The sequence below is a fragment of the Perognathus longimembris genome, chromosome 12 (assembly GCF_023159225.1).
Source record: "Perognathus longimembris pacificus isolate PPM17 chromosome 12, ASM2315922v1, whole genome shotgun sequence".
NCBI lineage: Eukaryota > Metazoa > Chordata > Mammalia > Rodentia > Heteromyidae > Perognathus > Perognathus longimembris.
The window spans coordinates 49,309,519-49,327,133 of NC_063172.1; the positions used below are offsets into that span (position 1 = coordinate 49,309,519).

General features: G+C 41.5%; 1 pseudogene; it reads left to right on the forward strand.

The window, feature by feature from the left end:
• The first annotated feature begins 4,261 nt into the window (after nucleotides 1-4,261).
• Nucleotides 4,262-5,078, forward strand: LOC125360774 (annotated as a pseudogene).
• Nucleotides 5,079-17,615: the final 12,537 nt, after the last annotated feature.

Below are 17,615 nucleotides of genomic sequence, written 5' to 3' on the forward strand. Positions count from 1 at the left end.
CTCATGAAGCCACAACCCTTCTGTGACCTCTCCTATTTAACCACAACCCTTTCCTTATTCATCTTTATGTTCTCAGAACTTGACAGTGGACTTAATGCATATCAGATGCTCAAGAAGTCTTCTCAAATGGACTGGATTAACCCCAGAAAGACACTATCCCTGACTCTGGCTACCTGACCAGTTCCTCTCCATAACCTTTAAACTTGGCAGTTTGTGGAGCTCTGTATTTGGAACATTCTTCAGGGTCTTCTTAGATCACTAAATCACATCAGTGAGATTTGCAACTGTGACTGTCAGTGGTCTCAGAAGGGGTCATAGAAAGAATGTTCCAGGGCACCACTCTGAACCAATCCAGCACAGTACTCTGATAGATTCAATTTGGCAGACATATCCCAGGACTAGAGCTCACCTCACAGGACTCCATTTCAGCTTGTTCAAGTTTCAAAAGAGAGATGCTTGGGCTGGGATGTAGCTCAGTGACAAAGTGCTTGCCTAGGAAGTGCAACAGCCTATATTTGATCCAAAAAAAGAAAAGACAAGAAAACTCCCCACAGTTTTAGAAAAGGAGATACTCTTTCTCTATGACTCTTTGGATATGATTTTTAAGGACTCCATGTTATTTCTTCACCACTTATCTAACAATTTTTTATTATGGCCTCTCCAAATTCATGATAGCATGCCCAAGAAACCATGTACCATGTGCCTCTCTTTTCCAAATGGTGTAAAATGTAGGAGTGTAATCTGTAACATCCTAAGTATGTCTTGTATTTGATGTTTTTATTTTCTTCAAATTAGTCCCCACAAACATTTAGGAATGTATTCCTTCCACTCCCCAAAAGGAGAATCTAGGCTTAAAGAAGGTAGTTGGCTTATATAAGAAATCACAGTTTCTCAGTAGCAAAGCTGGTTCAAATATTACTAAAGAGAAAATGGTACGACTTCTAAAGAGAAAAAGAAGAAAATCTCCAACCAGTTCACACATTAATTGTAGTAAGAACAAAAAAAAAAAAAAAAGGCACAGCCCGGTGCTGGTGGCTCATGCCAAGCTACTCAGGAGGCTGAGATCTAAGGATCACAGTTAGAAGCCAGCCCATGCAGGAAAGTTTGTGAGACTCTTATATCTAATTAACCTCTCAAAAAATCAGAAGTGGTGCTGTGACTCAAAGTGGTAGAGAGTCTTTAGCAAAAGAGTTCAAGGACAGTGCCCAGGCCCTGAGTTCAAGCCCCATGACTGACAGAAAAAATAAAGTAAACAAGGTAGACTGAGGCAACGTTGCGTTTTTCAACATCTTTAGCCAGACATTATTCAACAGGGGCCACACTCTATGTCAAATGCTAGGGAATCATTGGTGAATACCTCTGTGACATTCCAGCCTGCTGTGCTGAACAAGAAACAGGAAAAGCAATGGATTACTGTGGAGTATGGTAAATCTCATAATAGGAGAGGTGTGTATGCATGTGTGTGTGTGTGTGTGTGTTACTCCCAAGGCAGGCACTTGCCCAACTTGAAAGGTCAACAAAGCTTCAAAGAGAAAGTGATGTTGAAACTGAGTACCACAAGGCTCAAGTGGAGATTGCCAAATAGACAGGGGAAGAGGAAGGTGACTGGGCAGTAGGAACATCTTAGGCAAAGACAAGGGTGCTTCTAACTGCACACCATATTGGGTGGCCCCAACCACAGCTGGGAAAGGGACCAATTCATAAAACGCTGTGCCTGTCATGCTAAGGCATTTGAACTTGATCCTGAAGATGACAGGTAACATTGAATGGTTTTATTTTTAAATAGGCTTGATGTGATCATATTGCCCTTTTAGAAAGTTCACTCTGTATCAAGATGAACTCCAGGAAATGAAAATAAGAGAGTTTTCTTTTTTATCTGTTTTGGTTTTCTTTTCTTTTTAGTCTGTTTGTTCATTTATCTGTGTTTGATAGGGTAAGGAGGGCACAGAAATAGAGGGACAAAGGGTGAACAAATGCAGCAATGGTACCCATTAGACACTATGTGAAAAATGAACTATACCACTTGTGGGTGGAGATGGGAGGGAAAAACTGGGAGAGAGCAAAAGAAGGGGTGACATTGTCAAAAAAGAAATGTATTCTTTATCTGACTTACGTAACTGTAACTCCTCTGTACGTCACCTTTATAATAACAATAAAAATCTTTTAAAAGCATGGATTATGATGGGACTGGGAATGTGGCCTAGTGGTAGAGTGCTCGCCTAGCATGCATGAAGCCCTGGGTTCAATTCCTCAGCAAGTTGCTTTGAATAACATGTAAAATATAATAAGCTCTGTGGATGAGAAGGTTATAACTAGTAGTACTTGAAGTGTAATTAATAAAGAGATGAATGATTTTTTTCATAATACCACATAAACAGAAAAAGTCGGAAGTGGCGCTGTGGTTCAAGAGGTAGAGCGCTAGTCTTGAGCAAAAAGAAGCCAGGACAGTGCTCAGGCCCTGAGTTCAAGCATCAGGGCTGGCAAAAAAAAAAAAAAGAATGGATTATGAAAACTTAGTATGAATGATGAAAAGAAAGAATGTTTACTCTAGAAAATTATTTAGAAGAGAGAGTGCAATAAACAGGGTGAATTGTGTAAAGCAATGGTAAGCAAGAAAAGATTAGGATTTGAATTAAGGGAGAAACAGATACAGTGATAATATTTTCAGTATATTAGGAATTATTGGGATGAATCACGTGGAACATAGGAGAAAAGACAGTAAAACATAGATTTTTCAATGAGATACTGGAACCATTCTTGAAAATGAAGGGGAGGTTGAGGTCAAACAGAGGTAAGGAGTGGAACTGGGACACAGGATTAGAGATGTCAATGGCTCTTGTGGATGGAGATGTTGATGGGTAGTGAGAAACAGGAGTTGGGGGCCCATGAGAGAACTTGGATAGGATTTTGGATTGAGAAGTCACCCATCAGTGGCAGCTGGAGTCATAAAAGTGGATGAAATAACCCAGTGAGCAAAGCTGATGGCAAAGTAAGAAACAGTAACTGTTCAGAGGTTGGACGGAAGGATAAGAAGAGGTGTGAAGGACACAAATGACTATAGAGGAGAGGAAAATAAGGAAGAGAATAGAATCACAGGAGTATAAGGGGAAGAGAAAAAAAACAATGGAACCAACATTTATTGAACTCTGATTATGAACTCAGCCTAATACTACCTTTACACACTGACCTCATGCTTTTAAGAAGGTCCCTTGAATGAGGTACAGGAAGCTAGAAGTGTGGCTTAAGTGGTAGAGTACACCAGCCTTGTGCAAAAAAAAGTGAAACAAGAGTATGTGAGCCTGAGTTCAAACCCCAATACAAGCTCGCTCCCCAAAAAAGAAAGAAGTGAAAAAAAAAAGGAAAAGAAAAGTGACATGATATGTAAAGGACCACATAGTGGTAGGACTGGACTCAAAGCTAGACCTTTCTGACTCCAATGTCTATAATATTCTTTCCATAGCATAAATTGCTGTGAGAGGCTGGGAATATGGCCTAGTGGAAGCCCTGGGTTCAATTCTCCAGCACCACATATACAGAAAATGGCCAGAAGTGGCACTGTGGCTCAAGTGGCAGAGTGCTAGCCTTGAGCAAAAAAAGAAGCCAGGGACAGTGCTCAGGCCCTGAGTCCAAGCCGTAGGACTGACAAAAAAAAAAAAATGTTGCGAGAAAAGTCAAGTCAAACAGGAACTGATGAATGGTGTCCATCCGAAGGTGAAGCTTCATCATCATAAATTATAAAATGAATAGATGGACAAATTAAGAGATATTAGCTTACTTTTTTAAGAAAAACACCTTTACTCATTCAACAAACTTTTTTTTCAAATAAGGGACAGTTTAGAGGGAAGGGGTGACGTTGTCCAAAAATAAATACTCCCTACCCGATTTATCTAACTATAAGCCCTCTGTACATCACCTTTATAATAATTTTTTTTTAAGCAGGGTGCTGGTGGTTCATGCCTGTAATCCTAGCTACTCAGGAGACTGAAATCTAAGGATCACATATCAAAACCGGTCCCAGCAGAAAAGTCCCCATGAGACTCTTACCTCCAATTAACCCCTCAAAAATTGCAAGAAGAGCTGTGGTTCAAAATCGTAGCGCTAGCCTTGAGCAAAAGAGCTCAGGGACAGCACCCAAGCCCTGAGTTTTTATAAATAAATAAATTTAAAAGAAAGGTTATTTGAAAGTGGAAGAAGAACTGCAGACAAGAGTAGCAGAAACTCTCTTTTCTTCCTGTGCGACACTGAAGATTCTGGTGTTCTCATGGGTTGCCACCCCGCCTGGTGTTACCGTTATTGTAAAAACAAGCCATACCCAAAGTCTTGCTTTTATCATGGTGTCCCTGATACCAAAACCGCATCTTTGACCTGGGGCAGAAGATGGGAAAAGTGGATGAATTCTTGGAGGGGGAGAAAGGGGGGGGATGAGGGTGGAGGTAACAAATTGTACAAGAAATGTACCCACTGCCTTATATATGAAACTGTAATCCCTCTGTACATCACTTTGACAATAAATAATTATTCAGAAAAAAAAAGTAGATGAGTTCCCACTTTGTGGACACATGGTGTCAGATGAATACGAACAGCTCTCCTTGGAAGCCCTGGTGGCTGCCCGTATTTGTGCCAACAAGTACATGGTAAAAAGTTGTGGCAAAGAAGGGTTTCATATTCGAGTGTGACTGCATCCTTCCCATGTCATTCACATCAACAAGACGTCCTGTGCTGGAGCGGACAGGCTTCAGGGCGCCTTGGGGAAGCCCCAGGGCATGGTGGCCAGGGTTCACATTGGCCAGGTAATCATGCCCAAGCTGCAGAATAAAGAACATGTGATTGAGGCCCTACGCAGGGCCAAGGTTAAGTTCCCTGGTCGTCAGAGCTTTACAAAGTGTAATGTGGATGAGTTTAAAGACATGGTAGCTGAGAAGCGCCTCCTCCCTGATGGCTGTGGAATCAAATACATCCCAAATCGGGTCCTCTGGATAAGTGGCGAGCCCTGCACTCATGAGGGCCCCCCTCACCAAGCCACACACTCACCCCCACTTTAATCATGTTCACTAATAAAACTTGCATTGTGTCTAAAACAAAAATAGCAGAAACTTTCCATTTGGAGAAGAGAGTGAAGAAGGGCCCGGTGAAGGCCTCTTGGAGGCCATTTTTATTCTTTTTTTTTTTTTTTTTTTTTTTTTTGGCCAGTCCTGGGGCTTGGACTCGGCCTGAGCACTGTCCCTGGCTTCTTTTTGCTCAAGGCTAGCACTCTGCCACTTGAGTCACAGCGCCACTTCTGGCCATTTTCTGTATATGTGGTGCTGGGGAATCGAACCCAGGGCTTCATGTATACGAGGCAAGCACTCTTGCCACTAGGCCATATCCCAGCCCCTTGGAGGCCGTTTTTATAATTCCGGGCTTCTCCCATTTCTCCTCCCCTTGGCTTCGCGCTGATTGCTTGCTGACTGTTCCTGGCCAGCCCAGCTCTTCTCACAGGTTGAGAAAGCATCCAGGGTTATCTGAAAAAAAAGAGTTGGAGCAAGAAGAAGCATTTGAGCAGGAGTAGCAAGAAGCAATACGGGAACAAGAAATGTCATGACAGAACACGTTATTGCTCACATGTTCTACCTAACAGTTCCCCCTTTCTCCCTCACTCCCCACTATAGGATGGAAACCCAAACTGCTGTTAGGGCACAGGAGTTAAGACCACCCAGGGCTACTTCCTGCTGAGAGGGAGCCAAGTATAGGATCCTCCAAGAAGGGTCTTTCAGGCAGATGGAATGTGATTAGTGCACTTCAAACATTTTGAAATAGTTTTTGACCTCAGGAGCTGTCAGTGACTGATTAGGCACTGGGGAACTCAGTCTCAAGGAGCTTGTTAGACTGACAGATGGGGGCCTACCATATCAAAGATACCAGTTGTCAGTTGGACAAAGTGCTAAGAAAAAATAAATCCAGAGTACTAGTTAGCTTTCCATCACTGTCACAAAATACCTGAGGCCCTTAACTAAAAAGGAAGAAAGATTCCTTTGGGCTCATAGTTTCAGAGGTGCCAGTCATAGTCACTTGACCATGGGCCTGTGGTGACACAGAACACCATGGTGGGGTGTGAGTGGTGAAACAGAGCTGTTTACCTGTGGCATCAGGGAAACAGAAAGAGCGAGATTAAAACCAAGGCCCTAATATCCTCTCGACAGAAAGTCCCCCTATTACCTCTGTTCCTTCCCCCCAGGTGTCCTAAGGGTTCCACTGCCTACCAATGGGACTATGAGCTGGAGATCACACATGGACTGTGACATTTTAAATTCAAATCAAAATAGCCAGAATGGGGGTAGGATGAGGGATAAGGAAAGGGAGAGAGGAAAGCTGTATCTTGGGTAAGGTGGCCTCTGATCAGACAGCATTTGAGCAGATGCTTGCATTACAGCAGGCTTGTAAACAGCCCTAGGCAGAGGCAATGGTGAGTCAAATGCTCCCATGCAGGGTGAGTCCAGGGTCAACTCAGGCCAGCAGGATAGAGATGAGATCAATGGGGACCTATTTTGTCCCATTACAAGAAATCTAGGTTATATTCTGCTTGAGATAGGAATCTTTGAAAAACTAGAAAGAGGTCATCATTCATCCCAAAGAGAGAGAGAGAGAGGTCACAGAGTCTGTACTCCAGAAAATGATCCTCCTATCTTCTTCCCATCCCTTCTGGTTCAAGAAGCATGGGATGGGGGAGGGGATAGCAGAATGAACAGAACAACTGGTAGGCCACAGTCAAGCCCTCAGCAGGACACACAGGGCTTGCCACAGCCTCTGTTTCAGTCATCACAGCCCTGGCTTAGTGGGGTGTGACATTCATGAGCACCACCATATGAAGAGGAACCCTGAAAATTCCCACTTGGAAGGCTGAATCACTGCACCCAGATGGGGTGCCATGAGCAGATGTACTTAGACAACAGGGACTAAAAAAAGGACTGGTTCTCTCCAGTAGCCAAAACCTTGAACAGCCTCAGAGACATGCTATGTCCCAATGTGGTTTCAGAGATTTAAAGGCTGATCCTCTTGTTAGAGACAAAGATTCACTGGGTGTGTGAGTACCAGCCCTGGCCAGCCCCAGACACGCCTAATGCAGGAAGTTAATTATAGACCCAGACTCCACAGTTAAAGGGATTCTGAAGAGCGCCCTGTGTGGGGCTCTGCAGCTGACCACAACCCAGGAGGAATTCAAGTGATGGAAACAACAGGCTCAGTGGACATCCTCAGCTCGGGGAGCATGTCAGACCTAGAAAAAAGTTGGGAGCCATCTTGCAGCAAGGAACTACTGATCATGATTTTGCTGTCACCTTCTTCATAATCTTTCTTTTAAGCTTATCGACAGTATGAGAATGTCAGTCAAGGTCATTAGCTATGGGCTCAGTCTCCCTTCTATTTCTCCAGAATAAAAGAGGTCCAACTGAAAACTCAAGCTTCTCCCAATGGAGACTCCCAGTGACTCACTAGCTCATGAAGAAGGTCTGTGAACAATCTGAGGACCTACCATGTAACTGTTGTGACACTGTTAGTGTCAGACAAGCACATGCTCCTGTTTCCCTCTATGACACTTTCTTCGATTGAGCATCTTATTTTTTTTTCCACCCAAATTCCAGGGCTACACCCATGTCAAAAGGAAAAGTTTCAGAGATTTGGCTTCTTTGCTAGGTTTTCTACCACTATCATTACTATTTCACCTTGCCTAGTGTGTGATGGTGGAGAATATCCTCAAACCACCAGTCTATACACAATGTGCTCTGTAGTGGGCTATCTTATACTTAGGCCGTCAGCTAAATTTCTTATCTCATCAAGTCTTCAAATGAGAGCTGGGGTCTAGCTCAGTGGTAGAGCATTTGTTTATTCAATCCATAGCACTGTAGGACAAAACAAACAAAAATCTTCAAATGATCCCAGTTGAAATTGACATTTTACAATTTAATCATTGTGAGGACTGGAGAAGTGGCTCAAATGGCAGAGAAACTGTCTAGAAAGGGCCTGGGTTTGAACCCCAGTACTACAAATGAAGGAAGGAAGGAAGAAAGGAAGGAAGGAAGGAAGGAAGGAAGGAAGGAAGGAAGGAAGGAAGGAAGGAAGGAAATGAAAAAGTATGTGCACCTAATCATATAAAATAGTATTTGTTGACATAAACTCCAGGAAATGGAAACAAGAGGGTTTTTCTTTGTTGCTATTATGTAGCTATAAAGCAGAAAGTCTTAGCCTTAAAATATGGGGCAAAGGTTTTGAACCAAACACTCCAAAAGTCAGAGAGCAGATGAAACACCAGAAAACTGGAATAGTACTCTCTACAGTACTCTGCAAAAATCAATGTGATATCATTTATTACACAAGCATGCATATACTTACTGTTTTCTTTTTTGTATCTTTATCATTTTTATAATACCAAAGGAAACCACATGGGCAGAAGTAAAGCCTACAGAAATAGATAAACTCAGAAAGTCTTCAGGTTTACAGAGATAACTATCATTACCTTTCAACAACGTCTAATTGATGAGATCTTACTAAAAGAACCTTAAGAAATTAAGCTCCTTCTGCAGTTTCATTTCTCCAAGCAAGAGTATCAGCTCACTGAGGGCAGGAACAAGTGTGTCCTGTTCACAGCTGGGTTCCCAGCACCAGGCCCAGTGTTGGTTAGAGCATGCACTCAACTGACTAACTTTTGTCTCATGAATGCGCATGTGCTAGTTGGACGTTCAGGTCATACCACACTGTTCTCAACAGACTTAGCAGAGAAAAGTTGGGTAAAGACTGCTGTCCTTACAGAACAGGCAATATGACGCCTTCTCTACTTGTACAAAGCCAGACACCCAGGTTGTAGACTCTGTCCTCTCTTTCCACTCCTACCTGCCCTTCCAGAAAGATTATCTGAACCCACTTCAATCACACCTTAAGTTGGTCCTCATCTCTTATACTTCTACGTGTGCTGGCAATTATCTCCATCCAAATGCTTGTTGCACTGAAAGTCCATATTTGTTTGCATTTCTCCCTTTTATCCCTAGGCAATAAACTTCTTGAGACAGGAAATATAATTTTTAATGTTTCTGTCATCCTGTTTCTAGCACAAATCATATTTTCACGGAGATGTTGAGTCAGTAAACAACTGATTGAAGAGATGAGTCTAGCCACACACAGGAATGGGATCATTGCACTGGACAGGATTTAACTAGAATGTGTGGCTCTTGTGGGAATTTGAAGAATGGAGTGAGTGAGATTCTCTGGGCCCCTCACATCCGGGAAAGGCAGCTGCTTCTCGAGCTATGTCTGGGTGAGCCCTAAAAATATGGATTCTCCATTCTTCTCCCCTCCTCACTCTGTCTTAAGTAGGCCTTAATGGACTATCTGGTTTACACTTCACCCAAATTCATAGGTTTAAAACCTTTTCTCGGTTTAGAAATCCCATTTCATTGTTTACTTTTCTGTCCTGAACTTTTTTCCTCATTTGATGAGCTTTTTATTTTTTTAATTGACACATAATGTATCCATACTTATGAGACGTAGTGTAATGCTGGATGCATCGATGCAGGTGGTCAAATTTGAATAATTAGCATATCCCTTAACTCAACCTTTTATTATGTTTTTATATCAAAAACATTCCAAATCTTCTCTTCTAGCTTCTTTGAAATACAGAATCACCTTAATGTCCAGTTTTGAAGGAAGTCACTAAATGCACAGACTTTTTTTTCTTATTTATTGTCAAAGTGATGTACAGAGAGGTTACAGTTTCCTATGTTAGGCCTTGGGTCCATTTCTTGTCATCTAGTACAAAATCATTTGGAGGCAACTTCTGTCCTGTGGAAAATCCTGCATTCTCCATTCACTTTAAGCTACATGGAATCCACATCTCTCCATCAGTTGAAATTTTTTATTATTATTATATCCTTTCTTTTTCGCCAAGAAAAACATTGAGTGATTGTTCTAGCTGCCTCATCGTCCTGCTGGAAACTGAGATGAATCATCAAGTTTCCGCAGCAGCTATAGGGAAACCTGAGCTGGGCAGCTGAGCGCAGCTTGTATGTAGAGGACATGTAACACCCACTTTAACCCAGACAGCTCACTCATTTTCCATAGCATTTGCAAACTGGGCTTGTAACCGCTATTCATCCTATTTATAGTTTAATGTGCAACATAATATTTACTCCAGGCTCCAATAGGAATGTTTCTTATAAATGTCAGTGGATTATTTACTATGGTAAACTAATTAGTTACATAAATTCTTCCCTATTCAGGGTGGAGAAGAAGAAGACTGTTAATGCTTCTTGGATTAACCTCATGTTATCGTCATTTGAGGTTCTTTTACATTTAAGATGGTTATTACAAGACTGTCACAACCTCGCAGACATGCTAGCTACATCTGTTACTGAAGGGATGAGAAGCATTTCCATGTTCACTCACATGGTACTGAAATAAAATAATAAAACACCAAAAAAATCAAACAATAAAATGGGAGTGTCATATGCTGGAGAAAAATCACTAGAATTTGAACAGGAAAACAAAAATCAGTGTTCCATGCTAATGTTCTTGATTAATTCATACTGATTTTACAGTAATTAGATAAAATACAAAAAGTGGTTATAAATGAAAGAATCACTGGAGGACAATGATCTTTAAGGAATTCCTACAGGGGTGAGAGGTAGTTTTCTACTTGGACTTCTCTGAAATTCATCTCAATGGAGAAAGGAAATAGCAAATAACATCTACATTTGAAGACCAGTTATGTATATAGAGACAGGTTGTATTGGGATATAGAAGAATACGCTTTTCCTAGGTCTGATCCTCACAAAAGGATAGTCAATATTGTGTGTGCGCGCACACATGCACATCAGTCCTGGAGCTTCAATCCAGGGCCTCAAAGTTGTCGCTGCGGATTTTTCACTCAATGCTGTGCTCTACCACTTGAGCCAGAGCTCTATTTCCAAATTTTTGGTGATTAACTGGAGATAAGAATCCCATGGAGTTTCTTACCTGTGGTAACTTCATATTGTAATCCTCAGATCTCAGCCTCCTGAGCAGCCAGGATTTACAGGTATGAGCCACCAGAGCCCAGCTTGAATTTTTAATGGAGCTTAAAATATAGTAAGAGAGAATTCTTTTCAAATACAGAAAACAGCAATGTTTTCTTTATTACTTTTCAGCACTGTGCCTTTTTATTTCATATCAAGATTATAAGTGGAAATGTGTTTTTGTTGGTTTTGTTGGTGGAGGTAATGATGGTGGTGTTTGTTTTTGCTTTGGGTTTTTTTTTTCTTTTTAATAGAGCAAGTGGAGGCACAGAAAGGAAGGGAAGAAGAGTGAGCAAATGTAATAATGCTATTCAGTACACACTATGTGGACAATGAACCATGTAATTGTGAGCAACAGGAGGGGGAAACTGGAAGAAAGCAAAGGAAGGGGTGACATTGTCCAGATAAAGAAATATACTCATTACATGACTTATATAACTGTAACCCCTCTCTACAACACTTTATTAATAACAAGAAAATTGTATTTTAAAAATGATAAGTGGAAGAAGCATTCCTGACCAAAGAAGTTACACAAAGTTAAATCTTCCATATGAGCAGTACTCTGTCACAGATAAGAGATGGTCAGTCACCTTCCAGACTTGCTTAAATATCTTCCTAAAGACTGTGGCACCTTTATTTAGGTTTGGCTCTAAATACTCACAGAATGGTGTTTTCATCTTCACTTCCACCCTACAATAAGCATCGTTATTCTCTTTGTTCTAAAGATGAAGGCATTAAAACACAGAAAGATTAAATAACTCATGCAAGACAGTGAAGCTGAAACACAATAAGGGATAGTTTTTTGTTGTTTTTTTTTTGTTTTCCAAACTGTGCTTCAGGGATCCTTGAAAGTACTCAAGACCTTTCAGCTCAAGACCTTTCAGGTAATCTAGAAGGTAAAAAGTCTTTTTTTACCTAATACTAAGCTAATTGCCATTTTGTATTCTTGTCACAGTATACAATGGAATTTCTAGGTGCTAAGTGACAATAAACTAACTGGCTGAATGCAGAATCAGATATAGGAGAATCCATCTGCTTCCAGTAAGCCAGATATTGAAGTGATTTATAAAATTTTGACAATGTTACTTTTTGCTAAATTGTGTTGCTTCCAATACATATTTATTTCCATTAAAAATAGGCTTTGTTAATTGGTAGTGATTTTATTATTATTTTAAATAAATAAATATTTTACCATTTTCTTAAATTTTAACTTCTCATATAGCAAATATTTTTGTGCAATCTAAATAGATAAAACTCTGAGATTCTCAATAGTACTTCAATGTATAACAAGGCTCTACAATCAAAACAAAACAAAAAGCTTAAGAATGACTGTTCAATAGTCTTCATTTCCTATAAAAGAAGCATCACTATGTCCCATACCTAAGTAACAAAAGAGGTTGCAATTCATATGTCAGGATCTATATGTTATTGAAATTTTAGGTAGGAAAAAAAAAAGACTAATGCCAAATCCAAAGGTTTTCAATGCCTAAATATTCTGACACTTGGCTTGGGAGCTGGGATTTAGATGTTTAATCTAAATGTACCTCTTCTACTTGGAATATTCTCAAATAACAACAGGTGTCATTTGTTTACTTCATGCAGATTTTTACTCAGGCGATATGTTAGTCAGCTTGTCATTACTGTAACAAAATACACGAGATACTCAAATATCTGCCTGAAATACTGTATCTTCTCAACTTAGTCAAAAATGATCCAGGCTGATAAGCTACCAGGGCAGGGCTGCCCAAGAGACTAGAGCGGTTGAGGTTCAATTCGTTGAGTTGCTCAGCAGGGATCCCCAGGGGACAGACAGGGAGTTCATGGAGGCTTGGTGAAACACAGAGCAATTAACTAGGGAATTTCTTTATTTCTTTTCCTCATCTAGGGGCAGGAAGAAGAAGAGCCAGGAAGGGAGAGAGACAAGGTCAGTGTGTGTGTGTGTGAGTGTGTGTGCACACACGCATGCGCGCTAGGAGGACAGGTGTGAAGGTGAACTGAAAGCAGAGATGCCAGCACAGCCTTCTCCAGGGGAAAGCCACCCACATTCAGTGAAAGTCACATTCTAAAGAACCCTGAGGGAAACAGACCAAAGACACGTGCCACAGGGAAACTGAAGAGCCAGACAGGCCACAGCCGGGATTCTCAACAATTGAATGAGAGATGTCTACAAAACCCTCATGTAGCTTAAACATTTATGGCCCCATTAAAATATGTCAGCATTAGACTCACTAATAAGTAGCACCTTTTCTTTACCCATCTCCTCCCAGTTCTCAATGTTCCTAGGCAATAGATTATATTATAGTGACTGAGATACTGAGAGACCCTACAGTCACCCCATAAATCCCTGGCCGTCCAAGCTCAGCCCTCCAGCTACCCTGCCTGCTGCCTTCTAGTTTGTTGATTAGGATACATAAATGATCACATAAAAAAAATGACTCCTTTGTAAGTACCAGGAATTTAAAATTTAAAAAAATTTAATTTCAGTGATTGGACACCTTGCACATCCTTGCTGGAGAGCTAGGATCATTGAGTACCAGCAACTATTAATATTCTTTCAAAAATCTATTTCTGGCCAGAAGCTAGGAAAGGTTCCATTTGCACATAGAGGAATCTGTCTCTCTCTCTCTCAACTTTCACCTCAATGAGATAATTTATAATATCGTTAGTGACCTGATGTTTTATGTTTTCGATTTCATTATAAAGAGATGCATTTATTCCTAGAAACATACATTCCTGTAGTAACTAAGAGGACAAAATTGCAAAGTTAGGAAGTTCAGGGCTTTATTGCTGGATTTTAGTTGAGAAAGTTTACTAAGTGAAATGTACAAAGATTTTTAAAAAGATTATCAATTGATTTCCTGCCTCAAGGAAGTGTTTCAGTGCAAGGATGACATTGACAAGACTCACTGTGCACATAATTTAACATGTTGAGGTGGGGCAACTCTAGTTCATGCCTGTAATCCTAACTACTCAGGAGACTGAGATCTAAGGATCGCACTTTGCAGCCAGCCTGAGTGAGAAAGTCTGTGAAATTCTTATCTCCAATTAACCACCAAAAAGCTGGAAGTGGATCGGTGACTCAAGTGGTAGAGCGCTAGACCTTGAGCACAAATGCTCAGGGACAGCGCCCAGGTCCTGAGTTCAAGCCCCAGAACTGAGAAAAAAGAAGAAGGCCCCTCCTTGGGGCAACTGACCTGGCACCATTGCTACAGAATGTACATAAACCACTGCGCTACGCCAGAACCCCAATATACCTAACACTGCTTGCAGCTTGCCTGCAAGAAGGGGGTTGGCGTCCATGCCAATGACACGACTTTAAAATTCATCCAAGGCTTTGAATTCCCTTCCTTGACACTGGTTAGGCCTAATCCTCTACCCAACCCGTCTCTCTCCTCTTTATTTCTTCTTTTCCTTTTTTCTTTTTCTTTTTTTTTTTTTTTGTGCCAGTCCTGGGGCTTGGACTCAGGGCCTGAGCACTGTCCCTGGCTTCTTTTTGCTCAAGTCTAGCACTGTACCATTTGAACCACAGTGCCACTTTTGGCTTTTTTTTCTTTATATGTGGTACTGAGGAATCGAACCCAGGGCTTCATGTATGCAATCAAGCACTCTACCACTAGCCCATATTCCCAGCCCGCTCCCCTCTTCCCTTCTACTGTTACTTCTCTCCATTCTCCTGTGTGTCCTCGTCTCCTCTCCCTTGCCTTCTTCTCTGTCTTCTGTTCTATTCTCCTTCCTCCTCTCCTCTTGCCTTCTCTTTCCACTCCTTTCCTTCTCTTCATTCCTCCTCTTCTCTCTGTTCCTCTCCCTTCTCTAGCACTGCAGAAGGATACAGCTGTGCTGACAGCCAGTAGTCCTGGAAACACCACTGCCATGCAGGAGCCACCAAACTGCAGCCCCCTACACTCAGGTCACTCTGTGCTCTCCCCCATTGTGTTATTCTGTGGCATTGCTCAGAGTACAATGCTGCCTTGTGCTCCTCCTGTTTGTATGAAAACAGCTCTTTCTTTTCTTATTCAAATAGCTCTCTCCATCCTCCCTACCCACCCAGAGATGGAGACACAAATCTTTACGGTGAGGAGACAGTGGGAATCAAAATCACTGCCATGTTCAGAACCCCCTTCTCTTCAGTGCTGACACTGGTATTAGATCAGTGGCCTGAGGCCTCCTTGAGTCTCTCCTCCCCTAGACAATTTATCCCCAATGAAGTCTTTGGTTTCTTCAGTCAAACAAATGTCATCAAACTTATCATAAAATATCTCAATCCTGAGGAAAATTTATCCTTCCTGCCTCCCAAGCTTCTATACCTCAAGGAAAAAGAAGGAGACCCAAGGAAAGATATGGTGCCTGACACAAAAGTTTCATTCTTTGGGTAGGCATTAGCTGAAGTGAGAAGTCAGAAAACTCAGCAAATACTGTGATCAGAGCAAAACAGAGCATAGTAAATGTGAGGGAGAACTTTGCATGAGTTCTGTAGCATTCCAAAGCATACCAGGCAGAACATAAAGTCTACTTTTCATCTGGAACTTTCTGAAAAGAAGAGATTTGGAGATAACTACAACATCAGGATGAAATGGAATGGTGGTAAAAAGAATATGGTGGGGGCAGAGGTAGCCTCCACTCAGTCCCACATCCTTGTAGCCTTCAAATGTATAGACAGTGAGATTTGGAACAAGAGAAATCCCCCTCCCCACCTTCACTTGACTCCAACTTACAGATTCAGAAGAGAAATTAAAAGGATTGGACTGTCCTGAGGTTAAGCGGAATGACTGGAAGTTGTCAAATCTCCTAGCTATCTAAGACGTTACAATGGTTCTACTACAGGGAGAAGTAGAGATCCATCACTGCTTACCTAGGACAATGGAGGAGAGGATTCTAGCCCACCAAGTCCATTCCAACCAAGAAACGAGTTATGTTGGTGATACTTCTTCCTCTTATACACACCTCAGATCTAAAAGGCTTGGAGGCTTCCTTCCCAGGCTTCAAGTTGGTGTGCAAAACAGATTAGAAGGAAATATAGTTGAATTTCAAGGAATTCCATTTCACTTTTTTTTACAGTTCCATATTGATTTGAGCTCCTTCTATAGACTCTGGTTACCTCATGGTAGTGTTTAAGAGTCATCAAATCACAGTTTAAGAATCATCAAGTTCACAATCACCAGTTTGAGTGATCAAATCTCAGCTCTTTTCATATTCTGATTAGTTCTCCAGAGTCCTATCTGTGTTTATTAGTCAAAGGTCTAGTCCCTTTTGAGCACACCATTATTATATGAGAACCCAAGAACAACAGAGATTTACTTAGTCCAAAGGAGTTGAGCCCAAATGTAATGTGAGATGAAAACCTACCGTATACTGTTGCTATGGAAGAGTAGTCCTGAGGGAAGGGGTGTGAGGCAAGGGCACCTACTGGCTACAATCACTTACTTTCATAAAGACTCCTCTTTAACCTTGGGGGTGCTCTTGATTTATACCAAGGCCAGAACCAAGGCAATAGGCTTCCATTCTCAGCCACATATTATGGCCAAGCCCTCTTCAGGTCTTTGATACAAGTCCAGGGCACCTAATGGTAGATCTATCGTGTTGCAAGAGTTCTACACCATGGCCTTTCTAAACTCTCAAAAAAAAAGAAGGAAAAAAAAACTATGAATAACATACTAGAGAATTTTGCTTGAATGACATTTCTGAGCAAAGATACGCTCCAAAATTGTTTGCTAAATCCACCTACATAGTGAATTACTAAGAATTTCTGTTGCTAGAAAGAATTTATAGGGCATTCCATCATATAGTTCAACTCTTAGTTGATAAATTTGGTATCACAGAGGAACTGTTGGGCTAATACTGAGTTTTGAAGTCTCAAGTGGCAGCTTTATTCTTCCTTAACTCAACAAAACAGCACTTTGGTGCCGTATTACTGAATATGACCTCATAGTGCAATGCCCCATAAAACCTCCATCCCTGTTCCTGTGCCTGGCAATTCTTTTCTTTGTTTGCCAGTGTGGCCAAGGAGAAACGCCTGCAGGAGATGGGTGGTGGAAAGTAGCCACCAGAGACCCCTCCTTCAGTGCAGCCCTCTGAGGTGGTCCCTTCCCAGGCTCCAGTGGCAGAGGCTCTCTGCCCTTGCTGCCCTTGACTACTGCACCAACCCTGTTTGTGTCCCTAGCCCTGCCCACATCTTGGGTAGATGGTAAATTGATTTTCAGCTAATAGGCCTTTCCATGTATTGATCATTTCATGAAACGATTTGCGCATGTTGGCTCAGGATGAACTATGCTGTTTCCACACACAGGCTCCCCCAGCCCAAGTGCACTTCCTTGCTTTGGTTTTAGACTAATGTCTTTCCATACACAGTAGCATCCTTTGAGAGTCAGAATCACATGCTAGTTTTCTTTGTATCTTTCCCCAGTCCTCTCTAAGGGCTTTAAGGTAGTGTTTTCAATAATAGCTACTCGATAACTGCTTATGAAAGTGCCCAGTGAAAGGCTGAAGCAAAGACAGGAAAAGACATTGCCAACTATTCACCGCAGAGAGAGGAAGAGAGGGCCAGGCCAGGTTGGGGAGGCGGAAGGGAGTCACTGAGAAAGGAGGAAAGGAGAGAGGGAA